Raw genomic sequence first — 15,877 nt, 5'->3', positions numbered from 1 at the left:
GTTTTAATTTTATTATCATTACTTTTTTGCAACGGAGTCTCCGTGTGTCACCCAGGCTGGAGTGCAGTGGCACGATCTTCACTCACTGCAACCTCGGCCTCCTGGGTTCAAACGATTCTCCTCCCTCAGCCTCCTGAATAGCTGGGATTACAGGCGTTTATCACCATACCTGGCTAATTTTTGTGTTTTAGTAGAGATGGGGTTTCACCATGTTGGCCAGGCTGGTCTCGAACTCCAGACCTCAGGCAATCCACCCACCTCGGCCTCCCAAAGTGCTGGAATTACAGGCATGAGCCACCATGTCTGGCCTAAATTTGTATTTTTTGTAGAGACAGGGTTTCACCATGCTGCCCAGGCTGGCCTAGAACCCCTGGACTCAAGTGATCTTCCTGCGTCAGCCTCCCAAAGTGCTGGGATTACAGACATTATCCACAGCCCCTGGCCAACTCTCCTAAAGTTCTAAACACATGTTCATTTTGTTTGTTTACTTACTTCTTGATTGATTGATTGATTGATATTGAGACAGGGCCTTGCTCTGTTGCCCAGGCTGGAGGGCAGCGGTTCGATCACGGCTCACTGCAGCCTCAACCTTCCAGGCTTAAGTGATCCTCTGGCTTCAGCCTGCCAAGGAGCTGGGTGTCCAGGCACATGCCACCACATCCAGCTAATTTTTGTATTTTTTATAGAGGTAGGATCTCCCCAGGTTGCCCAGGCTGGTCACACAGCTGTTTATATATTTAGGCAGATGACTCCTCTTTGGCCTAAATTGGCTGTTCTAACCATCTGTCAAGGTATTGCAGATCGCTTGAGGCCTGGACTAGGTGTCCTTAATGGGTAGGAACTTTGCAGATGGAATGGAGGAAAGGTTTGGCTAGTCATCAGTAGAAGGCCAGTAATTGACGTGTTGAGTCAAACCACTCAGCCTAAGAGCCATGTGTGTCTTTGTGGCCATGTTAGGAGTTGCCCCAGAAACCAGAGGGCTGAACTAACCACTGATGGGTTGGGGGAGTAGACGAGGTCATTGGCCAAGGTCTCTGGACATGTCCTTGGGGAAGGAGAAAGAGTGAAGAAGAGTGGTTCCAACAGAGGGCTTTGGAGTCAGACAAACCTGGGGTCAATTCTTGCTCTGCATTTATCAGTATGTGCCCTGGGGTAAGTGACTTAACCTCTTGGAACCTCAGTATTCTCATCTACAGAAGGGGCATAGATAAGTATAGCCTCTACTTTCTAGGGTTCCTGTAAAAATTATATGAGCAAAGGCCTACAGAGTGCTTGATTCCTAGTCTAATATTCAGTAAAATTTAACTAATTTGGGTGACAACTCCCCACTACTCCCAATTTTGCCCTTGTTCAGAATTTATTTTGGGTCATTTTCCCAACCCCCAGGTTGCAGTCAGTAGTGGCAAGTGGGGAATATGACTCTCCAGAGTCAGCCTTGATAACAGCCAGGCAGGAATGGCAGGCTCACTGCTAATCTTGTAATCCTGTTTCCTGTCCCCTACACACCCGGTGACAGCTGGCTATGGGAGAAAAGCAGGAGGGATGAAATTTCTTCTAATTCCAACAACTGGAAGAAGGGAGTGAGGTGGGGTTACAGATAGTTAAGCATTACCTTGCACTTATTCCACAGAAAGAACTTTTGGATTCGCTTGGCAAATGTCTGGCCGTTCCCACCTCTAGCTCTTGGCCCAATTCCCTGTGTTTGGAAAACGCAGATGATGTCTTCATTATTTTCCAACATTTTTTAATGGTTTCTAGTTACAGGAGCAATCACTGCTTATTATAAAAATTTGGGAGCTATGGGAAGCACAAGGCATAAAGTCTTTTAAACATCCTGTCTCAAGCAGACCAATTAAAGGGTGTGCCAGTGTTATTTAGAAAGGTTAATCAATGTGTGGCTTAAAAAAATATATAATCCTAAAAACTAATACTTCCCCAAATTTCAGTACCCTTAGATTGGTGACAAAGGATTTTTTTAAATAAAAACTATTTATTTATTTATGTAGGACAGGGTCATTCCCTGTCACCCAGGCTGGCATGCAGTGGCACTAGCTCACTGCAGCCTCGAACTCCTGAGCTCCAGCAATCCTCCTGCCTTAGCGTCTGAAGTAGCTGTACTACAGGTGCATACCACCATGTCCAGCGATGGAATCTCACTATGTTGCCCAGGTTGGTTTCAAACTCCTCGTCTCAAGCAGTCCTCATGTCTTGGCCTTCTAAAGCACGGGAATTACAGATTTTAGATGGTGCACAGACCCATGGACACATCAGGCCTGTGATTTCATAGATGTTATTGCTCAGAATGAGACGGAGTTATAGGAAAGGAAGAAAAGAAGGAAGCTATGAAGGGAGGGGAATTAAGGCTGATTAAAGAGGAAATATTAACTGAATAGCAGAATGGCTGGTAACAAGGTTTGGGGAAGGTTGTCAAGATAGTATGCAAACCACAGAAATTTGAGAAACACACATGAAAGCTCAACCACCTACAAAGAAAGGCTTGAGAGTGCCACGACTGTCTGAAACCATGGAGGCCCTGGTTTTTCACAGAACAACTCTTTCTTCGGACTTGGCTTCGGTCTTCAAGATGTATTCAAACAAGTTCTAAACTTCCTAGGCGCCAAAGGGGCCAGAGCTGGTCCTGGGGCAGAGTAGGCTTTATGGAGAGGGTAGAAGCAGGCCTCGTAGAGAGAATGGGACCTGAATCTGTTGGGAAGAAGGGTTTTCTGGGTTGGAACAAGGAAGAAGTGGGCAGGGGCCTGGAAGTCTAGGGGGCTGGAGTAGGGATCAGATTCTGAAGATCTCTGAAAGCCAGCTGGAGTGGCTCTATGACAGGTATGAGGAGAGCTGCTCCTAGAAGCGTGGAATTGTAGAGCTAGAAGGGACTCCAGGAGACAGCATCTGATCCACCTGCTCCCTTTTGCAGAATGGGAAACTGAGGCCCAGAGACTCATTTACTTATTCAGTTTTGGATCTGATTGGTTTATGCAACTAAAACGTTTGTTAAGTGTTTGCTGTATGCCAAGCACTAGGCATACAAGGATGAATCAACACACGGGGGACCAGGGTCCATGGACGGAAACAGGCTCAGGAGCTGGGGTCCAGACTACTGCCCTGAGCAGCTCCAGGGCTTTTCTACTCCACCGAGTGTCTGTTTCCTCATCTGTAAAAAGGAAATCATTACAGAGCCTACCTCCAGGCCTGTTGCAAGGATGAAATGAGGTAACGCATGTGTACTGATTATTATTGCTGCATAGCAAATGACTCCCAAGCTTAAGCTGGGCTGGCTGGGATACCCTGGCTTCCAAACTATCCCATCTGTTCTCTGTGTGTGATGCTACCAGGCCAGCCAAAGTGTCTCACCTGAGACAACTTTCCCCCACAACCCATTGGGAGTCTTCTAACAGAGGAAGGCAGTATAGGCAACCACAGTGCTTCCACAAAGAGCTCCCAGACCATCAAAGTCCCCAAGTTCCCTACAGTCGCAATCTGCTAGCCCCCAGTAATGTTCCATAAATGCTGCTCATGGTGGAAAGACCAGGCCTTGCTGGTCGCTACTGTGTGAAAGGGGAAGCAGGAAGCACCAGGGAGGCACTTTTATTTTGTCTGTGATTGGCGGGTCATTCTTTTTGGAAGGACTCAGCTGTGCAGTTCTTGCTGGCCATCAGATGGCGGCTGGGCTGCAGGTGTCGGAAGGCAGATCAGGCAGGATGTCCAGGGTGGCACACTCCTGTGACCCACAGTTGATGCTGCTTTTGGATGGGACCTCAGCTGTTGTCCACTGAAAAATCAAAATGTGGCCTCTCCAGCAAGGCAGACTCAGGGTGTTGAGACTTTCTCATGGAAAGTGGAAGTGGAAGCCGCCTGGTCCTTGCTGACTGAACCTCGTGGACAGGTAGTATCACTTCTGCTGCATTCTTTTGGTTGAATGTGACTCACTCAGGGGGGTTCAGATCCAGGGAGTTTGAGACCAGCCTGGACAACATGGTGAAACCCCATCTCTACTAAAAATACAAAAAATTAGTAGAGTGTGGTGGCACGCACCTGTAATTCTAGCTACTTGGGAGTCTGAGATGGGAGGATTACTTGAACCCAGGAGGTAGAGGTTGCAGTGAGCCCAGATCGTGCCATTGCACTCCAGCCTGGGCAACAAGAGTGAAACTCCATCTCAAAAAAAAAAAAAAAACAAACAAATAGAAAACAGATTCAAGGAGGTAGGACAAGTTCTCTCCTCTACCTAGAAGGAGTGTCAAGGAATGTCTCGACACGTTTTAAAACTGCCTCAGCAGGCACAGAAGCACATAGCACAGTGTCTGGTCCAGAGGGATGCTCAATCGCTGGTAGGTGTTAAGATACGGTCTATGGTCTGGCGAAACCAGATGCCAGGTTGACTTGCCCAAAGTCACACAGTTAGTTTGGATGAAGGGGCCTGCCTGGCTGCAGGTTTGCTTTCTTCAGGGTGGAGAGAACCCCCTTTCCACTAAACTGGGCTGCTCCTCGTCTTCTTGTAAACGTAAATCCCAGAATATGAACAAGCAATATCGAAGTCCTTCATCGCGGTATTTATTACCTCACCTCACCTCACACAGAATGGCCATGAGCAATGACTGGTCTTTTCACCGTAAGAAGTATTTATGGAGCGTTTTCAGGGGGGTTAGTAGATGATGGATTGGGGGGCTTGGTTGGCCTCAGAGTTCTTCATGGAAGAAGTAAAGCTCCCTTTACTTCCTTGCTCTCTTAGTGTGCTGCAGACAGCATCAGGGGGCGTGGTCCCTGAACGTGAGGGGTACTTTGAGGCTCTGCTTTGGGTGACTGGGATCTGAGCCACCCAACCAGAGAGTGGATGGGAAAGCTTGGAGTCCAGGATGTCTCAGTCAGACTGAAGCCCACCCATTACTCAGCTCCAGTTTGATTATTGAGAGGACTCTACACAGCCACATTGGGAACTGGCCAACCTCACCTGTCTCTATGGGTGCTTATTTTCACCCTCTCCACCTTGTTCCTCTAGGGCAGGGCTTCTGAAAATAGGTGCAAGACTCCTTTTGAAAATCTAATTAAAGCAAGAGACCCTCTGAAAGACTCATAATATATGAATAGAGAAAAAAAATTCAGTCTAGGTGTGGTGGCTCAAGTGTGTAATCTCAGCACTTTGGGAGGCTGAGACAGGAGGAGGATTGCTTGAGATCAGGAGTTTGAGACCAACCAGAGCAACATAGGAAGATCCTGTCTCTAAAAAAAAAAAAAAAAAAAAAGAAAGAAAGAAAAAGAAAAAGAAAAGAAAAGATAAAGATTTAAAAAAAAAAAAAGATTAACTGGATGTGATAGCATGTTTCTGTAGTTCCAGTTACTCTGGAGGCTGAGACAGGAGGATTGCTTGAGCCCAGGAGTCTGAGGCTGCAGTGAGCTATGATTATGCCGCTGCATTCAAGCCTGAGCAACAGAGCAAGATGCTGTCTCAATTTAAAAAATTCAAACAATTTCAAGGGATGTATGAAGCCTGGGTCTCCTAAAAGTTTAAAATTCTTCTATTTGAACCTTTCCTCTTCTATTCCTTCCTTCCTGATTTTAAATTAATTTTCAGCTCTTAACCTCAAATGATCATTTTCAAACTGAAGGCTTAGCACTCTTATGTTCTCCTGCTTGTGGTTAAAGGTAATCTGAATGCCCAATTAATGAGAAGTGGTTTTCCAGACAACGTTAGACAACCTTCTGGAGATGGCATTAACTCCCCTCTTAGGGTTGTAATTTACCTAGCCACATGGCTTCCTCCAGGGAAGCAGTGCATTTATGTAAAACAAGAGAGGGGTTGTGTCTGGGGAGCTGAGCCAGCCTAAGTGAAGCTGTAACATTGAGTTGTTTTTCTGAAAGGATCTCATCTTGGACCATGGCTATTTATCAAGGCATGGATGCTCAGAACCCACCCCCTCCCACATTTCCGCTTTCCCACTCAGGTACCCCCACCCCTACCCAACCCATCCCCAGCATATCTGCTATTCAGGAACAGGGCTGCGAGCAACTCACTCACCCATCCGTGTTTTTCCTCATCTTTAATGAGGTGTAATTGACAAAAAGTGTGTATACTTAGGTTATACAACTTAGAATAGTTTAATATATGTAAACATGAGATAATTACCATGATCAAGCTAATTAACATATTCAGCACCTCATATAGTTGCCATTTTACTTTCTTGTGTGTGTGTGTGTGTATATATATATATGAGAATATTTAAGATGTACCCTCTTAGTTAATTTTAAGTACACAATACTGTGCTGTTAACTGTATTCACATTGCTGTACATTAGCTCTCCAGGAATTACGTCTCTTGTATAACTGAAACTTTGTACGCTTTGACCAACATCTCCCCATTTCCCCTCTCCCCAGCTCCTGGCAACCACCATTCTCCTCTCCACTGCTACAGGTTTGACTATTTTAGATTACACCTATAAGTGAGTCATGTCATGTTGATCTTTGTGTGTCTGACTTGTTTCACTTAACATAAATGTCCTCCAGGTTCATTCATGTTGTCTCAAATGAGAGAATTTCCTTCTTTATTTTTAAGGCTGAATAGTATTCTAGAGTGTGTTTGTATATACACACACACCACATTTTCTTCATCCATTCATCCACTCATGGATGAATCATCCACTCATGGATCCTGAGTATCACGGATACTCAGGCTGATTCCATTTCTTGGCTCTTTTGAATCATGCTGCAATGATCATAGGAGTGTAGGTATTTCTTTAAGATACTGATTTCATTTCCTTTGGGTGTATATCTAGAAGAGGAATATACATATATCCCTGGGTCATATAATAGTTCTATTTTTTGGTTACTTATTTATTGTTTTGTTTTGAGACAAGGTCTTATGCTGTTGCCCAGGCTGGAGTGCGTGGCATGATCAGGGCTCATTACAGCTTCCACTTCCTGGGCTCAAGCAATCCTCCCACCTCAGCCCTCTAAGTAGCTGGGACTATAGGCACGTGCCACCATGCCTTACTAATGTTTTTCAATTTCAGTAGAGACAAGACCTTGCTATGTTGCTCAGGCTAGTCTTCAACTCCTGAGCTCAAGTTATTCTCCTGCCTTGGCCTCCCAAAGTGCTGGGATGACAGAACGTGGGCCACTGCACCTGGATGATAGTTCTATTTTAAATTTTTTGGGGAACCTCCATGCTGTGTTCCATAGTGGCTTCACCAACTTACATTCTCACCAGCAGTGTGCAAGGATTCCTTTTTCTCCACACCCTTGCCAACATTTGTTACCTTTTGTCTTTTTGATGATAGCCATCCTGACAGGTATAAGGTGATATATCTCATGTGGCTTTGATTTGCATTTCCTCAATGAGTAGTGAAGTTGTACATTTTTAATATAACTCTTGTCTATTTTTGTATGTCTTCTTTTGAGAAATGTCTATTCAGGTCTTTTGCCCATTTTTTAATGGGATATTTTTCACCACTATTGAGTTGTATGTTTCATTCATCCACAATTGAGCAGTGTTTCTCAAACTTCTGGTAGACATCATAATTACCTGGGGGGCTTGTTAAAAAAGATTTCTAGGTCTCACTCTCAGAGATTTGAGTCAGTGGCTCCAGGGATGGATCAGAAACTGCCCTTCAACAATTTTCTCCAGGGGCTCTGATGGAGGTGAACCCTGGTCACACCCAGGTAATCCCTTGGTTCTAGAGAATGATCACTAGAGAATGCAAATGAACACGTGATTGTATTTCTGCAAACAAAGCCCGTGTATGGGCTGTTTTACATAAAAGGCAACCCTTTTCTCTACTTAGTACTCAACTCATACTGAACATTAGAATTATCTGTAGTTCTCCCCTCAGTGTTCTATTATGAAAAATTGAAGGTGTGTGAGAAACATTGAAGACTTGTACGATGAGTGCCCATATACTCACTGCTTAGAGTCTATGGTTAAAATTTTGCTATATATTTGATCTACCACATATCCCTCCATTCATTCATCTATCCATCCATTCATCTATCCATGCTTCCATCCTTCCCTCCCTCCCTCCCTCCTTCTTTTTATTGATGTATTTCAAATTAAATTGCAGACATGGGTACATTTTACCCCAAACACTTCAGTGTGCACATCATTAACTAGGACTCAATTTTTGTTCACACTCCTTTACTTTAGGTTGAATTTATACAGGGTGAAATGCACAAATCTTAAGTACACCTCTCACTTTTTGGCACATGCACATACCTGTGAAACCTAAGCCCCTACCAAAATACAGAACATTCCCATCACCCCAGAAAATTCTCTCATTTCCCATCTCCTTAGTCACTCCCTGCCTCCTTCTCTTCACCAGAGGCAATCAATGTCCTGACTTTTTTTCACTATAGATTAGTTTTGTCTGTTATAGAATTTCATTATAAATAGGATCGTCCAGTGTATACCTTTCGTGGAATACTTCTTTCTCTTGGGAAGCGTTTAAAAACTCCCAATGTCCATGCTGTTCCCTAGAACAATAACATCAAATTCCCTGGGGGTGAGTTTAGGTGTCAGTACATGTATTTTTAATTCCCCAGGTGACGATGGTATGCAGCCACGCTTGAAACCAACTCCCCTAGAGGAAGTTCCTCGTCTTTGTCCATCCCCACCCTAAGCCATGTCCCCCAACCACCCAACTCCACTAATCAATATCTTCACATTAAAATTTTATTTTCCAAGAGACCCGCTACCTTGTAGTTGTTTTGAACAGGGAAGGAGGCAGAGTTTTATATTAGCACACAAAACATTTAGCATTCCTTCAGAAATAGTTGCTTTGGGTGACTTTACCAAGGTCATTATCAGAAGCGAAGGTCACCAGGAAGTCCTTGGCTTACTTCTGAATGATCAATGGCCTTCACGTGATTTTCCCTGGGACAAAAGATGACTCAAGACAATCCCTTTGGTACAGAAAGCAGTTTGAGAAAGCTGTAGCCTTCCAGCTTCCAGAAGGACTGAGGCCTCAGAAGACTCCTTCTTACCACCCTACCCCTGTTCCAAAATCATGTAAAAGAAAAGGCTAAACCTAAGACATAGTTAAGCTGGTTTAAATGGTTAGTTTTACAAGACTGGACTAAAATATTGAACTGTTCAATTCAGTACTAGACTATTTGGTGAATTATTACCATAAATTCATTAAAAGTTTAGCTTGAGGCTGGGTACAGTGGCTCACGCCTATAATCCTAGCACTTTGGGAGGCCGAGGGGGGCAGATCACAAGGTCAGGAGTTCAAGACCAGCCTGGCCAATATGGGTGAAACCCCATCTCTACTAAAAATACAAACATTAGCCGGGCATGGTGGTGGGCGCTTGTAGTCCCAGCTGCTTGGGAGGCTGAGGCAGGAGAATCGCTTGAACCTGAGAGGCAGAGGTTGCAGTGAGCTGAGACTGCACCATTGCACTCCAGCCTGGATGACAGAGCGAGACTCCATCTCAAAAACAAATAAACTTTAGCTTGAATTGTCCTTTTATGTCTGTAGTTTTACAAAGTTTAGCTTGAATTGTCCTTTTATGTCTGTAGCTTTACATCTAGCTTTTACCTACAGGATCCACACCTACCCTGTGAGTTAGGCCTTTCGTTCTCCGTTTTGCAAACAGGGAAACTGAGACAAAGGGTGATGTCATGAATTGTCCAAGAATCTTCCCCGTGATTTCCAGACCATCTCTATAGTTTGAGTCAAAATCATTTTTTGAATCACAGACCCTTTTTGAGTAGCCAATGCAAATGTGAACCTCTTCCTTGAAAAAGTGACCAGCTCTAAATATTTGATATTTTTGGGTATTTATACCCATTTGAAGCCCTTGCTGGTTAAGAACCTCTTCTCCAAAATATAATAATGTATATTCACAAAATAGTGTTTATTGAGCAATGTGTCCCCAGTGTGTATGTGTGTGTGTGCATATATATATATATATATATATATATATGCTAAGCCTTTCCATGCATCATTTCATTTTATACCCCAAAGAAGTGGCTATTTTATGATCCACATTTTACAGACAGAAGACTGAGGCTTGGGAAAAGGAAGAACCTAGCCAGCAACGTAGAGGTCAACTTCGTGGCTGGATACTGAAGGAAGGCACATTCACCTGGCCTGACTTTGGAGCCTGAGCTTGATGCTACCACTCTGATACTATATTATCTACAGATTTAACAAGAGGGACCCAAGGACCCAAACCAAAATTTTTATAAGTGGTGGGTACTTAAGGCCAGAAAGAGAAGTGCTTTTGAGTTTCTTGGCATCCCTCGAGTCATATAGCCCTGGTTGAGTCAACAATGGGAAATTTAGGCCTTACAAGGTGGCTTATGCTTATTATCCCAGTGCTTTGGGAGGCAGAGGGGAGTATCACTTGAGGCCAGATCAAAACCAACCTGGGTAACATAGCAAGACCCCATCTCTAGAAAAAAAATACAACTGTTGGCTGGGTGTGGTGGCACATGCCTACAGTTCCAGCTACTTGGGAGGCTGACGCAGGAGGACCCCTTGAGCCCAGGAGCTTGGAGTCACTGTGAGCTATGCCGCCACACTGCAGCCTGGACAACAGAGTGAGTGTTTGTCTTAAAAATAAACAAAAGAAAAAACCAACAATGGGAAAGTTTTATAGCCTTCTTTGTGCCCTCACCCCCATTCTTTTTTGAGATTTGTATAAACTTAGAGAGTACAAGGCTAGCTTTTATACATGAATCTATTGCATTGTGGTGAAGTCAGGCTTTTAGTATAACTATCACTTTAATAGTATACATTGTATCCATTAAGTAATTTCTCATCCCTCACCCGCCTCCCACCCTTCCGAGCCTCCAATATCTGTTATTCCGCACCCTATGCCCACGTTGTACACATTCTTTAGCTCCACTTATAAGTGAGAACATTGTGTCCCCTTATTCTCACCAGCAACATGGTACCCAGCGCCCTTCTCCAGCTTGCTGGTGTAGTGTAAACTGAGAAAGCACTTGGCAGACTTGAAGAGGCCAGTGATTATTTACTATTTGCATTAGGCTAAATCCAGCCTTGGGTGTGCCCTCCACAGTCCCTACTGTGCCCACGCATGTTAGATCAGAACCACTTCCTCAAGTTTATTAGAATGTTAATAAATCAAGAAAGCTCTCAAGGGGCGATGTGGCCTCCCTTTTAATTTTAATCACAGATTAAAATACTATTGAGAAGAGGAATTTGCTCCAAGAGAAGAGAGATTTTACAGTCCCTTGCCTTGCCCCAGTGCACTGCTTTAGTTGTTTGAAAAAGGCTGCCAGAAATTGGGTAAAGATCACCAGGGGAAAACAAACAAACACAAAAGTCCTAACATGCCAGCGCCCCTACCACCTGCTCCCGTGAAAAGGCCAATTCAGTCAGCTGTGGTGGAAAGCGTTCTCCGGGGTGTTCATTAGCTGGAGGGAGGCTGAGGATGCAGTTTGGCCATGGATTTCAATATTCCCTTGTAACGTTTTACAACCCAGACCCGGCGACAATGGCGTCATTCATTGCACTCGCTCACGTGGAACAGAACGTGAGAGAAGGGCAGAGCTGGGGAGAAGCTGGACTGTGGGTGCTGATACCCAAGGCCAGCCGAGGTACTCAGGACCCCCTCGTGTTGGGGTAGGGGGGGCCCAGACTCTTGTCAGAGCTTGTCCGTGAGATGCAGGTATAGCTGCTTGATAGAGAGAGCGCAGTGAGATTTGACTGTTGCAAAGTAAAGTTTCCGCAAACAGTAGAATTGATCAGTAGATCTTGCTATTGCCCGGGTGGAGCCAATGTTCAATTCTCTCATTACCGGCATGCTTTCTAAAGTGGGATTTGCTAATTAGTTGGTATGGAGGTAACAATTGCTTATTATTAAGTATTAGGTGGCTGAAATAGTGGGCTTATAGGGACTTTTATCACTCACCCCCCTTCCACTATTCCCCTTGATATAGGGACTTGGAGGGAAGGGCAGGAGGAGGATGAGGGATAAAAGGCTACATATTGGGTACAGTGTACACTGCTCAGGTGTTGGGTGTATCAGAATCTCCGAAGTCACCACTGAAGAACTAATCCGTGTAACCAAACACTACCTATTCCCGCAAAACAAAAAAATTTTAAAATGTTATGTGAAAATAATAAAGAGGATAACTGATGGGAAAAAAATGGTTAAATGAGGTCATAAGTGTGAGGCTTTAATCTCACAGGATGGCGGCCTTATAAAAAAGAGGAAGAAATTGAGAGAGAGAGAGAGAGAGATAGTTCCCCACTCTAACCCTCCCCGCCTGGCATGTGAGGACACTGAGGGAAGGCGGCCATTACAAGCGAGGAAGACAGGCATCACCAGAAACGGACCACGCTAGCACCCACATCTCCAGAACTATGAGAAGATACATTTCTGTGTATGTGCTTTTTAAAAAGTATTAGGTGGCACGAGATTTGGAATAGGACTGACCCTGGGTGAGACACAGCCTCTTAGCTGTGTGGTCTGGGACAAGTCACTTAACCTCTCTGCACCTGCTTTTACTTTTCTTTCTTTTCTTCTCTCTTTTCTTGTCTCCTCTCCTCTCCCCTCCTCTCCTCTCCTCTCCTCTCCCCTTCTCTTCTCTTTTCTTTTTTCTTTTCTTTTCTTGAGACAGATCTTCACTCTTGTTGCCCAGGCCAGAGTACAATGGCATGATCTTGGCTCACTGCAACCTCCACCTCCCAAGTTCAAGTGATTGTTCTGCCTCAGCCTCCCAAGTAGCTGGGATTACAGGTGCCTGCCACCACACCCAGCTAATTTTTGTATTTTCAGAAGAGACAGGGTTTTTCATGTTGACCAGACTGGTCTTGAACTCCAGACCTCAAGTGATCTGCCTGCCTCCACCCCGCAAAGTGCTAGAATTATAGGCATGAGTCACCGTGCCTGGCCCATCTGCATTTTCTTATCTCTAATGTAAATCTAACTATACCTGTGAAATGAGGTTCTTGCCAGGATCAAATCAGGATAAGCATATAAGTCAAGCAGTACAGTGGCTGGAACATTAGGAGGCACTTGAAGAACAATGTAGATGAGAATGAAAATGATGATGATTGAAAAAAGAGCAGACTTTTTTGCTGCCTGTATTTCCAGAGACACAAGGGCTTTTCAGCTTTCACTTTAATTCTCTTGTGTCCTTGCTTCTTCATGGATGTTCTTAAGCTGTACAAGAAAACAGTTTTATCTTCTCATCTGGAGGACTTTAGAGATTTCTGCCATAATGATACTAACCACGTTTCTTTGATTGATCGTTCCTTTGATCCATGGATAGGCTCTGTGAAAATTGCCCCGCTGTTGTTTGATTCTAACATTTTCTTTCCTTTGCCTGTGTAATTCTATAATGATTGAGAAGTCACTTCCCCTTTCCATGCCCGTATTTTCACACCTGTCAGAGGGGTTTGGGGACATTGTATTTCAGGCATTAACGGAGATGTTCATGATCGGTGATGGAGATGATGTTTCAGGCTCCTGAGAGGGAAACAAGCTGTGAGGGACAAGTGGTTATTGGGATAATATTGCTTTTCCCACTTCTGTGTTGGTAATCAAAAGCAGGACTTGGCCTTTCCAGAGAGCAATTTTGCAATTTGGCTGTACTGGAACAGAGAATTCCACGGAGTCCATTGATATATTTTCTTGTAAATACTCTCAGCCAACATTTTTTGGAGGTTATTTTCTTTAATTAAAAAGCAAAAGCTTTCCTATTAAAAATATAAAACCAAAAGAGATTTCCCCCTTCCTCTTGGAGCTCTGACAGTGAAATATTGGAACTAAATGGATCTAAATAGAATTGCCAGCGAGTTTTGACAACTTTTATAACGTTTTATTGTTATAATTTTTCTTCTTTTTCTTTTTCTTTCTTTCTTTCTTTCTTTTTTTTTTTTTTTTCCATTACGTAGCTTGAACCACAAAGCAAGAGCCATAAAGCTAATCCCATTCCCTTCAGCCTCCTGGCTCCAGGGGGAGATTCTGACTGGTGCAGCCGCTCAGATGGCTCCAGCTTTGGTTCTGAGATGGCACAGGGAAGCTGGGCTAGGAGACCCCTGGGTGTCCCAAGGGTGTCTATAGCCTCATGGAAACTTGGCAAATGCTCGGTGTCCCTGCCTGGCCACTCTGACGTACTTTCACATGACAAACAAAGGCAGGGATATAGGGTAGAGATGTTCACACACTTGAGGGGGTAGAAGTGGAAAGAGTCTTGTGCCCCAAACCCTGCTCCCCTAAAAGCATATTGTGTTGTAAAACTTGAAAGACGTCATTAGGAGACAATGCAAAAGTTATGAGGAAATGATTGGTTTAGAGTTCTAGTTGTGTCTCTTTCTAACTCTGATCTTGAACAAGTTGCTTCATCTCCCTGGGTCTCAACTTCCTCGTCTGTAAAATGGGATAAAAAATAATACCTACCACATAGAGTCACAGGAAGGATGAAATGGACAAATTCAAGATCCTTCAAAATGCATTATGTGTAGCTCTTTGCACATGAGATTATTTCAGGTATACTCTTTAATTTTAATAGTTAAGCATTGATTGATTGATTGATCGATTGAGTGAGACAGGGTCTCGCTCTGTCACCCAGGCTGGAGTGCAATGGTGCAGTCATAGCACCCTGCAGCCTCAAACTCCTGGATTCAGGTAATCCTCTTGCCTCAGCCTCCTGAGTTGCTATGACCATAAGCACATAAACATTTGTCTTAATTGCATTAAAAGAACTATAATTAGCACCACAAGCCTGTAATTTCACAGATATGATCACTTATAGTGAAGCTTAACTTATTTGGATAAATAATTAATTTTTAAAATGTCATAAGTTAAAGAATGGATGGTTCTATGTCATGGTGAATATTGTGTCTGACTGAAGTTTGGGATTTACTGACCCATGCTCCTTCTAGGGTTCTTAACCTGTTTGATGCCATGGGTTTCTCTGGCAGTGTGTTGAAGTCTGTGAATCATCTCTAAGAATAATATGATTAAATGCATGAAATAGAATACATAGGTTACAAGGGAAGCCAGTTATGTTTGAAATATAGTTACCAAAATATTTTATAAATGCTGTATAGCAATATATGCAGTTTGTAAATGCCATGCCCAAGATTCCCTATCCCCATCCTAAATGCTGGATATGGGATGTTAGGGGTCAAGCTCTTCTTGTCTCACATACTTGGATATTTCTCTCTTTGTCCCTTTTATCTTGAAGCACCTCCCCCCGCCCACCTTCTCTCTACTCCTCTGCAACCTCCCACATCTGATCCATTCCCCACCTCTCTCATTTTCTTTGAGCCTCCTCGTGCTGCACAGCACGACTTTCCTTCTTCCCAGGAGAGGTTTCTACTGAGTCCTTCTAAGGAAAAAAAATGGGAACACCTGGTATGAAACCTGAAGGTAAGGGAATGTGGAGGACCAATCCTAAGAGTGTGAGGAGCCGGATTTTGAGCACATTGAGGGATGCTATACCTATGATGTCATGGAATTTTTATTATGCTCACTTTGCCTGTGTGAGCCCTGAAGCTCAGGGGAGGGTTATGTGTCAGATGGACACACAGCCCGTAAGGGATAGGGATGGGGCCTGGATTGGGAGCTGCGTAATCTTAGATCCCATGCTGTTTTTCTTTCTTTTTATTTTTTAATCTTCTATGTCCTTATTCCTTCTTCTTTCTCATTTTCTTTCCCTCCCTCTATTCTCTCTGCCCAAAAGAATAACAGTAATGATGATGGTTGCCATTTGTTGAGCATTTACTGTGTGCCATGTACCTTTCAGAGTCTTTTCATGATTAACTCATTAACCCATTTCTTCTATCAACAGTCCTTTGAACTGGGGACATTCATTATCCCTGCTTTATAGATGGGAAAACTAAGGTATGGAGAAGTTAAGTTCATCAGTGGTCACAAGGACAGAAGCTCAGAAGGA

General features: G+C 43.8%; 1 protein-coding gene across 3 annotated transcripts in view; it reads left to right on the top strand.

Moving 5' to 3' along the window:
* The window catches only part of TBX5 (T-box 5), a 54,851-nt gene that overhangs the window by 25,902 nt on the left and 13,072 nt on the right, over positions 1-15,877 (top strand). The gene's annotated exons all lie outside the window — the stretch shown is intronic.

This window comes from Colobus angolensis, unplaced genomic scaffold (genome assembly GCF_000951035.1).
Source record: "Colobus angolensis palliatus isolate OR3802 unplaced genomic scaffold, Cang.pa_1.0 Scaffold79, whole genome shotgun sequence".
In the NCBI taxonomy this organism is placed as follows: Eukaryota; Metazoa; Chordata; class Mammalia; order Primates; family Cercopithecidae; genus Colobus; species Colobus angolensis.
Note: the sequence above shows the minus strand (reverse complement) of the source record. Positions and strands in the feature narration are given on the sequence as shown.